Source organism: Phyllobates terribilis, unplaced genomic scaffold (genome assembly GCF_046119375.1).
Source record: "Phyllobates terribilis strain yellow unplaced genomic scaffold, ASM4611937v1 Scaffold_3__8_contigs__length_932513732, whole genome shotgun sequence".
NCBI classification, from domain to species: Eukaryota; Metazoa; Chordata; class Amphibia; order Anura; family Dendrobatidae; genus Phyllobates; species Phyllobates terribilis.
Genome location: NW_027362763.1, coordinates 295,959,855 through 295,974,775, shown reverse-complemented (window position 1 = coordinate 295,974,775; position 14,921 = coordinate 295,959,855). Strand labels below are relative to the sequence as shown.

General features: G+C 44.2%; 1 protein-coding gene across 1 annotated transcript in view; it reads right to left on the bottom strand.

Annotated features, from left to right (window-relative positions):
• NLGN1 (neuroligin 1) overlaps window positions 1-14,921 on the bottom strand; it is a 1,206,163-nt gene that overhangs the window by 1,037,187 nt on the left and 154,055 nt on the right. The gene's annotated exons all lie outside the window — the stretch shown is intronic.

Below are 14,921 nucleotides of genomic sequence, written 5' to 3'. Positions count from 1 at the left end.
TGAACAAATCATGGATCCGCATGGACTTTTCTACCCCTGTGTCATCCTGGGGAGACTAAAAGCTTGAGGATTTGGTAAAATCACCTCACCAACCATTTTAAGCAACTCTGGGGCAATTGATGCCACTTAAGTGGTGTCTGTGCCACAATTTTTTGAAAAAATGGAGACTCTTTTTGGAGTCCCCTTGCTGTGTTTTAGGTGACGATGGCATCATCAATTCCAGGTGGGTTGGGTTGCCCCCCCCCCCTTTTAACTGTAAGAAACTACATACACTATGGCTTGGGGTAGCACAGATGGTTGAGTCTGAAGATCTGTTTACTCAGAGGTCTGTTCCAAAGCTTCAGTGTCTGCTAGTCAGCGTAGAATTTTTAACTGCATCTATCCTAGGTAATACTTTGGGCGTAGAAGCCCAGCTGCGAAGCAAGCTGCACCGCCAGTGTATCTAATAAGAATTTTTAAATGCATCTAGCCTAGGCAGACTGTGGGGACCCCCAACCAAACCCAGACGCTCAGTCCCCCTACCGCCCCCCTTTCCTTGACAATACAATAATGTAACTCTTACAACTGGATGGGTGAGGATCGGTCACAGCTTTATTAACTCTTTATACTCATTCCATTAGAAAGGCATTTTATTTCTTAAATAATTCAGCTTGTTGCAGCATGCCCTGGGTCTCCACACCGGCACGTTGGCCAACAAGTGTAACTCTCCAACATGTCCTTTCTATTTCCAGGCCACGGAGGATCCTGCGTACTCGTATGCAGGACTCTGACCCCCATCCATCACTCTTAACGCTTGTTCCACTCCATCCTGGAGTCCTGACAGGAATATGTCCAGTCCAATAACCATTAAGTGAACACCGTCGGGCCGTATGAGGCCTGCTTTATCTCCTTCCAGTTGTCAGTGTTGTATCACTACATCACCTCTGTCTCATCTAAATTTTGCCATGCGAATATTTATTACCCGCCTTGTCCGTTCAATGGCCGTGATGTCTCGCGCACCTTGCCATACCGCTATTGGCACAATCTCTGACCATACTATAGTTAGTTTTGTGAAAAATTCTCTGAAGCGCTCAGTGTCTAGTTTCATTATTGCCATTAGTTATGCGCTCTTGTGATGACCTAGGTCATTTCCCCCGGCCTGTATAACTAAGATGACGGGACCTCTTGTCTCTCTCCCTACCTTGATTACCTCCATTAGTACCTGTGGCCATAGCAGGCCTCTAATACCTCTCCAGTTGAAATATGTGTTATGAAACTCTAATTTCCTCCCACCTGGGCGGACTTTCGCCCTTTTTCTGCCCAATATATATACGAGTGGCCTATCACCCACACTGTTGGCTTAGCGTCAACTGTAAAAGAAACAAACCACGTTAGGATAATAAGTCTGGTCTTATGTATCTCTCCAAACGCGTGGATCGCCAGCTCCCTATCCTCTGAACTTCCGTTTCTGACAGTCTTGCTCTTGCTGCTTCCTTGGCCGCGCCTATGCGGAATGACTGTGTCCTGTAATCTTTTGGGTGGTTCCCTGCCGATGTTATGCATTTATTAATTATAGCTTGGAACTGGTATCTTGATAATGGCATTCCATCAATGTGTGATAGGAAGAAATTACTTTGTGATCTGATGGTTATATATGTTTTTACTATTGTTGCCCGACTCAGTGTACCGTTTGTGGGTTGTAGAAGTTCTCAAGTGACCCTGCCCGCTGGAACCATTTTCGATTGGCGTATGCGTAGATGTATTGCATTATTGGCTATGACTACGTCCTGGTGTAATAAGCCTCCACTGGTGGTAATTTTGGATTGAGGGACTAATTCGCTTATGCATAGCGCCCCGAAGAAGGCGATCGCAAATGCAGTAGACAGTAGTGTTGCTTCAAATTGTGAGTGTCATGTTAATGGTGTTAGGGATATGATGTGAGAAATCAGTTTTAGTGACACGGGATGGGACGTCTACACTCCTGACTTGGCTGACCCCTTTTCCACCCTTTTATTGATTGTCTGATGATGAATCTCTTTGTCACATCTCCCCAATTCAGTAGTTGGAAGTGAAATGCTACTCCAGTCAGACACCGCTGCGCTGACGCCCCTGATATGCCCCTCATCATTAGCTGGTGGACAAAATTCTATGGTGACTTGTAATCTGGCTTGTTCACATTGGTCAACACGTCTGCCTGCTACTAGTCGTGTCCACTCTTCCCATGCCTTACCGTATGTTTGCCACGTCGATTGGGCAACTGACGCTCTGATTAATGGCATCAACTATTCGCCACTATATCCCATAGGGAGGGTGGGCAACTATTGCCCGATGGGTGGGCGTTGGGGAGGAGCTCTGTGAAAATCTGCCAATTGAATTGTGATAAAGCGTTAGCAGCAGCTTTAGACCCCTCAGCATCGTGGCTAGCGCGGACCCATACATTGTGTTTTAGGCACAGGAATGCTAGCCGGCGTAGTAGGCCTAGCACTGGGAGAAACGATGATGCCATCTTATTAATGCAGTGAGCTAGGCTGGTGTTTTTTGTTATGAAGCGTATATTTTTGTTAGCCAGGCGCGCGCCCCATATTTCTATTGCTACCACTATTGGGAAGAAAAAATATTTTCCGGGCTAGATGCAGCTAAAAATTATTTTTAATTTCAAAGCTGGTGAAGCTTGGCATAGATGGCCTAATACAATGAGTACCACACACTGCTAATATGCCCAAAATTACTTTACAGGCAAGATGCAGCTAAAAATTATTATTAATTTCAAAGCTGGTGGAGCTTGGTATAGATGGCCTAATACAATTAGTACCACACACTGCTATTATGCCCAAAATTATTTTTCAGGCTAGATGCAGCTAAAAATTATTATTAATTTCAAAGCTGGTGGAGCTTGGTATAGATGGCCTAATACAATGAGTACCACACACTACTACTATGCCCAAAATGTTTTTCCAGGCAAGATGCAGATAAAAATTATTAGTAATTTGAAAGCTGGTGGAGCTTAGCATAGGTGGCCTAATAGAATGAGTACCACACACTGCTAATATGCCCAAAATTATTTTACAGTCAAGATGCAGCTAAAAATTAATATTAATTTGAAAGCTGGTGGAGCTTGGTATAGATGGGCTAATACAATGAGTACCACACACTACTACTATGCCCAAAATTATTTTCCAGGCAAGATGCAGCTAACAATTATTAGTAATTTGAAAGCTGGTGGAGCTTAGTACAGATGGCCTAATAGAATGAGTACCACACACTGCTAATATGCCCAAAATTATTTTACAGGCAAGATGCAGCAAAAAATTATTATTAATTTCAAAGCTGGTGGAGCTTGGTATAGATGGCCTAATACAATGAGTACCTCACACTGCTACCATACCCAAAATTATTTCCCAGGCAAGATGCAGCTAAAAATTATTCGTAATTTGAAAGCTGGTGGAGCTTAGTATAGATGGCCTAATAGAATGAGCACCACACACTGCTAATATGCCCAAAATTATTTTACAGGCAAGATGCAGCTAAAAATTATTATTAATTTCACAGCTGGTGGAGCTTGGTATAGATGGCCTAATACAATGAGTACCACACACTACTATTATGGCCAAAATTATTTTACAGGCAAGATGCAGCTAAAAATTATTATTAATTTCAAAGCTGGTGGAGCTTAGTATAGATGGCCTAATACAATGAGTCCCACACACTGCTACTAAGCCCAAAATTATTTTCCGGGCTAGATGCAGCTAAAAATTATTATTAATTTCAAAGCTGGTGGAGCTTGGTATAGATGGCCTGATAGATTGAGTACCACACACTGCTACAGGCCCAAAAGGTTTTACTTGGCTAGGTGCAGTAAAAAAGTTGTATTACATACACAGGTGGTGTAGCTTGCAACACAGATAGGCTACTCCACTGACTAACACACACTGCAAGAGGCCCAAAAGGATTTGCTTAGCTAGATTTAGCCAAATGCTGTGAAAAACACTTGCACAGCACTAAAACAGACCTGCCTGGCAAAAAGTGATAGGAACTGATGTAACCTAGCCGTCAAAAGGGCTGGAATTACAACTAGTCACTATTCCCAACCTATCTGTCGATTTAAGAGCACAGACCTGCCTGCTAAAAGCGCTAGGAACTGCTGTAACCTAGCCCTCAAAAGGGCTGCAATTACAAACTATTCCCTACTCCCTAAACCTTTCTGTCTATTTAAGAGAAAATTTGCTTGCAATTCAGTTACACAATATAGCGCTAAAAGCAGCAGCAGTGCCGTCTAACACTCAGCTGCAGCAGTGAGAAAATGGTGGCGACGGGGAAAATGGCTGAGTCTTATAGGGCAAGGACATGTGACATACACAGCCAATGACACATGCCCTTGCTTGTGTGAAAAAAAGTACTTTGCTCCGTGTGTGCGCTGCTGATAGGCTGACAGACTGCACCTCCCCACTGTAAATGCGGGAAAGAAAAAAAAAATGGAGATCTTCATTGTTCCTGCAGAGATCCATCCCCTGCCCCTCCCCCCACCCCGCTGTACACTCAAACTGTGTATTAACATTGATTATCAGCATTACTGTGAAAAAATCCAGTCACGATTTAGGTGCACGAACAGTTATCGAACATAACCTCGAACAGCCGGATTTTCTTCAAATCGTTCGGGTTCGTCGAACGGCTCGAACACCGCCCAAAACAGCTCGAATTTGAGATTGGCGAACAGTTCGATTCGAACACCGCTCATCTCTATGTACACCACTATCACCATATTGAAGATTGTAAGTGTATTATTGTGTGCATGTGTATGTCTGTGGGTACATGTGTGATTTTAATTTATACTTTACAATAAATAATTCTAAAAATGCTCCTATAACTGATTTTATTTAAAACTGACCTCTGGTGGAATATCCAATAACCCCTGCTTGTTTACAGGTTGTAGCCTGCCATTTCTGACCCATGGCTGTAAAAATGCACAGAATAAGATTTTAGGGAACTTTTCAACTCACTTCTGTCATCTTGAGATTATTTTTTATTTAAATAAATACAACAGCTAAATTACCCGAAAACTTTTAAAGTAATTTTGCACTTTTAAAAAACAGCCTCATACATTTTCTATCACTGCTGTTTTCTAAGTAGCGGCACTGAAAACATTTTTATAAAGGGTTAAAGTATTGTATGTAGTGATGAGCGAGCATGCTCGCCACTGCTCGATACTCGCCCGAGCATCTCAGTACTCGAGATGCTTGGAGCTCGCCGAGTACTTGCGCTATGCTCGGGCGGGAGCATGTTTGGCGCTATTTAGGGCACCAATCATGCAGGGATTGTCTGCCACTCACTGTAATGTCACAGCCATGGTGCTTGTGGCATTACAGTGATTGCCCAAATTGATGGGAACAGTGCTCACAGTGAAACATGAAAAACCGGCAATTCATCAGTGGCATACATCGATACCCGACAATTTAGAACAGAAAGAATAGAGCATCACACATAGATTAGATAGATAGAAACATGTCACTCACATATATAATAAGTACAGTGACAGTGTTGGTTACTGTACTTGTCATTTAGTGTTAAAATAAAGGATTTATTAAAAAAAATTCTGGCACTTAGCCTTGCTCTTCCAACTGCCCTGTAGTGGTGGCAGTGGGGTAATAGGGCTGGGGTTGATGTCAGCTTATAAAGCCAGCTGACATCAAGCCCAGGTTAGTAATGGAGAGGCGTTTATAAGACTCCCCCTTTACTAACCCCATAGTGAAAGATAAAAAAAACACTAACACCCAGAATAAAATCCTTTAATTGAAATAAAGACACAATACTTTCATGTTCTAAATTAAAATCTACTTACCATATCGCCCATTCCAGCTGAAGCCAACGATCTCCTGCAATAAAAGTAAAATAAATAACCAACCTCATCCTTACATTCCATGGTTCCGAGGACTGCTCCAGCACTGCTACATTGACATGAAAGGCTGGATCGCAGCAGAACGCTGCCATCCAACTTGCCATGCCGCAGACACTGAGAATATCCTCAGTGAAGCTCCTCAGTGTCTGGCTGTGATGGCATTCAGATGAGCTGAGTTCATGTCCAAAAAATTATGTTAACTAAATACCATTTATTATCTATCATTATTTTTGCACTGTGCGATTTATCCATTTACTTCCAGTTATTTGGGTATTTTGCTTGTTTTTGTTTTTTCTCTGTCTAGTGGCCTTATGTGAACATGCATTTACATTTTGCATGCATCTATTTATGTTTCAGTTCAGACTCCCAGGTTTTTTATTATATATGTGACTGACATGTTTCTATATATCTAATCTATGTGTGATGCTCTATTCTTTCTGTTCTAAATTGTCAGGTATCGGTGTATGTATTTTTTTTAAAGAGACGGGTGCATATAGGAGGGTGTTAGGCGCTGGGCGCTTGCTGGATCAGAAATTGGTTCTGAGTCATCAGTGGATTCTGTGGTCTCCCATTCTGGCCCAGCCAGGGCTGATACTGCACAGCATTACCATCGGTCCCGACGCCTAGCCAATGCACGAGAGGTACAAGTGGTTCTCGTGTATTTGTGCCTAACAACATGAAGCACAGGTTGCGGAGAGAGACTAGGCTACTGCAGCCTAAGTCCAAGATGCATCGCACTGAGCATGCCCATGACATGGTGGACCGTGATTGGTGGTTCAGGAACCAGCTGATCCGGTGACCTGGCACCGCCTGATTGGTCACAGGTGACGTCATCAATGGTGCGACAGTGGGGCAGGGCTTAGTTTTTAAAAGGCCCGCCCACAAACATGGCTGGTTGTTTGTGGTGTGCACGCTGTCCTCTTGAGCTCCTCGAAGAGCCATATTGAGCGGGTCGGCTCTGTCCGGTAGCACGCCGGCTGAGTGCACGAATACCCGGTGGGAATCACACCCGCACACTAGCGCCAACTCCTATAGCGTAGCGCCTGTATCAAAGACAGGGCTACTGCTTCTTCCCCGGTCACACGTCTCCCTGCGGTTCTTGGAGATTGTGTGAACCGTTGTACCCGCACCCTAGTGCCAACTCCTATTGCGTAGCGCCTGTATCGAAGACAGGGCTACTGCTTCTTCCCCGGTCACATGTCTCCCTGCGGTTCTTGGAGATTGTGTGAACCGTTATACCCATTCCATGTGCAGTAACACGGAGGGGTTAGGCAGTTTGTAGGTGCGTTGCCAGACGCTCATCTTCCGTGCAGTTAACGGAGATAGAGCGTACCGCTATACCCGGTTCTGTTTGTCGCTAACACGGAAGGGTATCATTTTAGTTGGTTACTTCCCTTTCCACCCGGGAAGTGTTCGGCAGCAGTCCACCAGGCTGCATCGCGGACCCCGGGATCAGTTGCGTTCCTATTTAATAAAATTGTTTGCAACCGTCCCCTTAACAGTATCTGAGCGCCAGGGTCTTGCCAAACATGGCCGACAATCAGCAGCTGCAGCGTTATATACAGCAACTAGAGACAAGACTTAGATCTCTGGAACAAGCTGCCTGGTTGCTGATACCACTGCAGTGGCTACCCAGGCGGCTTCTCTAGGAGCCAATATGATTAACTCGGCTGTGACCACTGTAAGTGCTCCATTACCCCGCTTTGCCCTTCCAGAAAATTATTCTGGGGACAGTAAATACTGCAGGGGTTTCATTAATTTATGCTCCATACACTTGGAGATGATGGAGGCACTGTTCCCCTCCGATAGAGCCAAAGTGGGATATGTCATCTCATTACTCTCCCACCGGGCTCTGGAGTGGACTACTCCTCTGTGGGAGCGAAATGACCCGGTAGTGGCTAATGCGGGTCTTTTCCTTAAAACCCTAAAGAGTGTATTCCTGGGGCCTCAGGTTACACATGTTACGGCTCTCAAGCTTCTTGCGTTGAGCCAGGGTTCGGGCACCGCCAGTCACTATGCCATCCAGTTCAGAACCTTTGCGGCTGAGCTGGATGGGGCTGAGCGGTCACTAATCCCGGTGTTTTGGAGGGGGCTGGCTGGGCTTATTAAAGATGCTCTAGCTACCAGGGAGATTCCAACCTCTCTGGAAGAGTTAATTACACTTGCTAACCGAATAGATCTGCGTCATGCAGAACGCAAATTAGAGCTGGAGGTTTCCAGACCTTGGTTTCGGTTGGCACCCGCTTTCTCTAGGCCTATCTCGAAACCCGCAGTTCCCAAACCGGAGCCTGAGGCTATGGACATATTCCGGACTAAGTCTAAGTCCCCCGTTCCCGACCTGCACATCCCTTGGGGTACCTCGTTAATAAGGTTTCCAAGCAGTCGGTAAACGAGGATGTCTAACCACCGTTGGAGGGGGTGTGTTAGATTCAGGGGTTTCATCCTCCAAAGTACTTTATGAGGTGACGTTGTCCTTCGGAACAACCATGGTTACTGCCAAGGCGTGGGTGGATTCTGGAGCTGATGGCAATTTTTTGTCTTCAGCATTTGCCCAGAGGCATGCCATTCCTATGGAGTTACTGTCTAGGTCAATGAACATCAGGTGGTCAAAGGTACTCTGCTGGATACACAAATCACTCACCAGTCTGTTCCCCTCTCCATGTCGTTTCCTCAGGGTCACCGGGAGGTTATCTCCTTCCTTATTATCCCCGGGGGATTAGATGAGGTGTTATTGGGCCTTCCTTGGCTACGCCGTCACTCTCCACACATTGACTGGAGTACAGTAGCATGAGTATCTTGATGATATTCTTATTTTTTCCCCGGACCTCTGCACACACCGAGAGGATGTTCGCAGGGTTTTCGAGCGATTGCGATCAAATTCTTTGTACTGTAAGCTGGAGAAGTGTCAATTTGAACGAGAGTCGTTACCGTTCCTGGGCTACATCATATCCAGAAAGGGATTGGCTATGGATCCACAAAAGTTGGTGGCGGTACAGAACTGGCAGGAGCCCCATTCTCTTAAAGCGGTACAACACTTCATGTGCTTTATTAACTACTACCGGCAGTTCATACCACATATTTCCACCCTGGTGGCTCCCTTAGCCGCTTTAACCCGGAAGGGTGCCAATCCCAAGGACTGGTCTCAGGAGACATCCGAGGCGTTCCGGGAGATTAAATCCTACTTTGCTAGAGCTTCCATTCTCCATCGCCCGGATGTGGACAAGCCATTCTTCCTGGAGGTCGATGCCTCCTCTGTCGGAGCAGGAGCGGTTCTCTCCAAAAAGAATGAACAGGGTCAGACTAGACCATGTTTTTTCTTCTCCAAGACCTTCTCTCCAGCAGAGAAGAATTATACGATTGGTGACAAAGAATTACTGGCTATTAAGATGGCTTTTTCGGAATGGAGTTACCTCTTGGAGGAGCTAAGCATCCTTTCGTGGTATATTCCGATCATAAAAACCTTTCATACCTACAGAAGGCGCAGCGTCTTAACCCGAGGAAGGCCAGGTGGTCTCTTTTCTTTTCCCGATTCAATTTTTCTATTCATTTTTTAAAAGGAGAAAAGAACCCTCGGGCGGACGCTTTGTCCCGGTCAATGGATACGGCTGAGGATGAGGACGAGCCGAGGCTCATTGTTCCGCCAGAGTGCATGCGGACGCTGGCTCCAGTGTCTCTAAGCCAGGTTCCTCGCGGGAGGACGTTCGTTCCTCCAAATTTACAGAATGAGGTACTGTCCTGGGCACATGCCTCTAAGATCGGAGGTCATTTTGGGGTCAAGCGTACCACAGAGGTTCTCCAACGGTCGTATTGGTGGCCTCGGTTATCCCAGGACGTTAAGGAGTATGTCCAAGCGTGTGTCTCCTGTGCGAGAAATAAATCGTCCCGTCAGAGGCCGGCTGGTCTACTTCATCCGTTATCCATGGCGGATAGACCTTGGGAGCTGGTTGGGATGGATTTTATTGTTGAGTTGCCAAAGTCCCGGGGAAACACGACTATATGGGTGGTGTCTGACTATTTCTCTAAGATGGTTCACCTGGTCCCTCTGCCTAGGGTCCCTTGCTCTCGGGTTCTGGCATCATTTTTCATTCGTCACGTTTTCCATCTCCACGGGATGCCTGATAGGATTGTCTGTGACCGGGGACCACAGTTTTCCTCCTGGTTTTTGAGAGAATTGTGTAATTTGCTCAGCATTGAACTGAATCTAGCCAACGCCTAGCCAATGCATGAGAGGTACAAGTCGTATCTCGTGTCTTTGTGCAACATGAAGCACAGGTTGCGGAGAGAGACTAGGCTACTGCAGCCTAAGTCCAAGATGCATCGCACTGAGCATGCCCGTGACATGGCGGACCGTGATTGGTGGTTCAGGAAGCAGCTGATCCGGTGACCTGGCACCGCCTGATTGGTCACAGGTGACGTCACCAATGGTGCGAAAGTGGGGCAGGGCTTAGTTTTCAAAAGGCCCACCCACAAACATGGTGGCGCGCTCAGATCATTTGAGCTGGTTGTTTGTGGTGTGCACACTGTCCTCTTGAGCTCCTCGAATAGCCATATTGAGCGGGTCGGTTCAGTCCGGTAGCACGCCGGCTGAGTGCACGAATACCCGGTGGGAATCACACCCGCACACTAGCACCAACTCCTATAGCGTAGAACCTGTATCGAAGACAGGGCTACTGCTTCTTCAACAGTCAACCGTCTCCCTGCGGTTCTTGGAGATTGTGTGAACCATTATACCCGTTCCGTGTGCAGTAACACGGAGGAGTTAGGCAGTTTGTAGGTGCGTCGCCGGACGCTCATTTTCCGTGCAGTTAACGGAGATAGAGCGTACCGCTATATCCGGTTCTGTTTGTTGTTAACACGGAAGGGTATCATTTTAGTTGGTTACTTCCCTTTCCACCCGGGAAGTGTTCGGCAGCAGTCCACCAGGCTGCATCGCGGACTCCGGGGTCGGTTGTGTTCCTATTCTATAAAATTGTTTGCAACCGTCCCCTTAACAGAGGGCACTAGTGTGTTCTGAGTGCCCTGCTATGTTTTTCATGCACCCTCCTATATCCCCTGCCTGCCTGTCTGCCTATATGTTCTGCCTGCCCGATGTTTAATTGAGCACTGTTCCCATCGATTTAGGCAATTTTTGACCTTCTGCCGACCGCCGGGGGGGGACCGCCAGAAAAATGCTCAAGTTTCTCATCGACTTACATTGGGCTCGTTGCTCGGGCCGAGTACCCGAGTATTCCAATGTGCTCGATCTAAGCTTCGAGCACCTGAGCATTTTAGTGCTCGCTTATCACTAATTGTATGTACAGTACAGACCAAAAGTTTGGACACACCTTCTCATTTAAAGATTTTTCTGTATTTTCATGACTTTGAAAATTGTACATTCACACTGAAGGCATCAAAACTATGAATTAACACATGTGGAATTATATACTTAACAAAAAAGTGTGAAACAACTGAAAATGTGTTTTAAATTCTAGATTCTTCAAAGTAGACACCTTTTGCTTTGATGACTGCTTTGCACATTCTTGCCATTCTCTTGATTAGCGTCAAGAGGTAGTCACTGGAAATGGTTTTCACTTCACAGGTGTGCCATGTCAGGTTTAATAAGTGGGATTTCTTGCCTTATAAATGGGGTTGGGACCATCAGTTGTGTTGTGCAGAAGTCTGGTGGATACACAGCTGATAGTCCTACTGAATAGACTGTTAGAATTTGTATTATGGCAAGAAAAAGCAGCTAAGTAAAGAAAAACGAGTGGCCATCATTACTTTAAAAATGAAGGTCAGTCAGTCCGAAAAATTGGGCAAACTTTGAATGTGTCCCCAAGTGCACTTGCAAAAACCATCAAGCGCTACAAAGAAACTGGCTCACATGAGGACCGCTCCAGGAGAGGAAGACCAAGAGTCACCTCTTCTTCTGAGGATAAGTTTATCCGAGTCACCAGCCTCAGAAATCACAGGTTAACAGCAGCTCAGATTAGAGACCAGGTCAATGCCACACAGAATTCTAGCAGCAGACACATCTCTACAACAACTGTTAAGAGGAGACTTTGTGCAGCAAGCCTTCATGATAAAATAGCTGCTAGGAAACCACTGCTAATGACAGGCAACAAACAGAAGAGACTTCTTTGGGCTAAAGAACACAAGGAATTGACATTAGACCAGTGGAAATCTGTGCTTTGGTCTGAGGAGTCCAAATTTGAGATCTTTGGTTCCAACCACCATGTCTTTGTGCGACGCAGAAAAGGTGAACGGATGGACTCTACATGCCTGATTCCCACCGTGAAGCATGGAGGAAGAGGTGTGATGGTGTGGGGGTGCTTTACTGGTGACACTGTTGGGGATTTATTCAAAATTGAAGGCATACTGAACCAGCATGGCTACCACAGCATCTTGCAGCGGCATGCTATTCCATCCGGTTTGCGTTTAGTTCGACCATCATTTATTGACAATGACCCCAAACACACCTCCAGGCTGTGTAAGGGATATTTGACCAAGAAGGAGAGTGATGGGGTGACCTGGCCTCCACAGTCACCAGACCTGAACCCAATCAAGATGGTTTGGGGTGAGCTGAACCACAGAGTGAAGGCAAAAGGGCCAACAAGTGCTAAGCATCTCTGGGAACTCCTTCAAGATTGTTGGAAGACCATTTCCGGTGACTACCTCTTGAAGCTCATCAGGAGAATGCCAAGAGTGTGCAAGGCAGTCATCAAAGCAAAAGGTGGCTACTTTGAAGAACCTAAAATATAAGACATATTTTCAGTTGTTTCACACTTTTTTTGTTAAGTATATAATTCCACATGTGTTAATTCATAGTTTTGATGCCTTCAGTGTGAATGTACAATTTTCATAGTCATGAAAATACAGAAAAATCTTTAAATGAGAAGGTGTGTCCAAACTTTTGGTCTGTACTCTATAATATGATCTGCTGTATTAGCCAACAAAACATAGAACTGTTTTTTTTTTAAGTTTTTTAGACAGTTTAATTTAATTACATTTATTATTTTTTTAGAAAATGCATTCAACATTAAAAGGAACACTATGCAAAACATTTATCATATCTTTATTTATTGCAGGACTGAAGTCATGCATGATGTCTGTTCATATTCACCATGACCTTAGTCCGTATTTTCGGAGAATATGCATAACAGCACTGTACAAGTTCTGGATTGTACAGTGATCTGTAGGTCTATATCACTGTTTTTTTCACTCTTGCATCCAAGATAAAATATTTGCTCCATTGGATGCTGACATACCATATGGCTGTATGTAGGTACCATTATGCAGCATAAGAAATGCTGTACTGATCCGTATTATGGAGCTGTAAGAACTTCATGTGCTGCCTTATGACCAAATCATGCCCAAGAGGCCTAAGGTTGACTATGTATACTTCATTATGAATTTTAGTTGTGATTGCTTCTGACATTATTTCTCAGATAGTGATGAGAATATTTATCCTCTGAGTGCTCTTATTATATATTATTGCTCTTTTTCTATATTACTATTATGTAAATGTTCTTATAGATGAAAGAAGTCCATCAAGTTCAATCTATTAGCTACACTGTTAATCCAGATGATGGTAAAAAGATCTTACTGAAGTAATAGACAATTGTGTCAAAATAAGAAGAAAAATCCCGTCTTAAATATGACATTTGGAATAAGTTTTTTGGATCTGGGTGTGTTGTTGTATTATTCATGCTGATATGGTTTAATTTATTTTAAAGTTAAATCACTGTTAACAAGCTCAATGTCAGTGAACCAAAAGCAGTGGGTCCTGTGTCCTCTACAGTACATTTCTTATTCTTTAAGGTCTGCTTTGTTTTGACAAGTCATACATTTGTCAGATGGTCCCCTTACTCACTTAGAGAGCTTTCTGTCAAATGTACTGCTTGTCAAGGCATATCTAAGAGTTGGAAAAACATTCATGGGAGGTAACGGAGCTTAGTGGATTCAATGTGTGAAACTGGCAAATGATTACTTAAAACTAAAATACGAGGTTTATATCTACTGTATGTAAAGTATTATACAGAATAGCCTATTGTATGCCGATTGTACCAATGACCTTAATAGAATGACTTTATTTTTGTTTTTGCTATATATACAGTCATCCTAATACAAACATGTGTCGAATATAGTCAAGCAAAATTATTTGCACTGCCCTAGTTCGGCATTCAGTCTGATCCTCCATCTCAGCAGAACTAGAGTAGTCTTCACTTTTGTATAGAGCACCCTCAACCCTGGGCACCTCTTGTACTCTCTAGACCCCACGACATTATGATATCATGTGGGGCCTGGTCACAGGGCTTAGAAAGTGCAAGAGGTGGCCAAGATGCATGGTGTAGGATGCTGAGATCAGAAGTGAAGACAACCTGGTCCAGTTGCCATGGATGACCGGACTCCAGACTGGATACTGGATCAAGGCAATGTAAATAATTTTTTTTGCAATTCTAGCAATAAACAGTCTAAGGCCACGGCCCCACTTTCAGTATTTGGTCAGTATTCGGTCAGTATTTTTCTCAGGAGTGGGGGCCAAATCCAGGAGTGGGTGATAAATGCAGATTTGGTGACTTGTTTCTATTATACCTTTTCTATGATTGTTCCTCACCTGGGGCCATGGCCTAAAAGTGATGGACAAGGTATGCAGAAAAAATGCATTCCCAGATTTGGTACCATCACATACGGTAATATATTACTCCTAGAAGCCTAACCCCACCCTATAAGTAATTGTTATTTACAGGTGACATATCATGATATAATAATTAATAATGTTACTCAGTTCAGGACTGGGAATTAATGGCCTAGGAGACTACACAGGTCTTTTAAGGAGCTCAAATTGTTCTTGGTGGCTTTAAGCACCTACTGTCAATTAGTGTTGCTGCATAAGAAAGATGTTGGAAACAATATTCTTTTCTTTTTTAACCATGACCCAAAAACTTTCAGGATTCCTCTTTTATAAAAAGAAAAACTTTACATATAAAAATGTTTCCTTAAGATACATATTCTGCATTTCTGCTAGATTCTTATTTATTTCTGCCTTCTTTTGAGTTTATTATCAGTT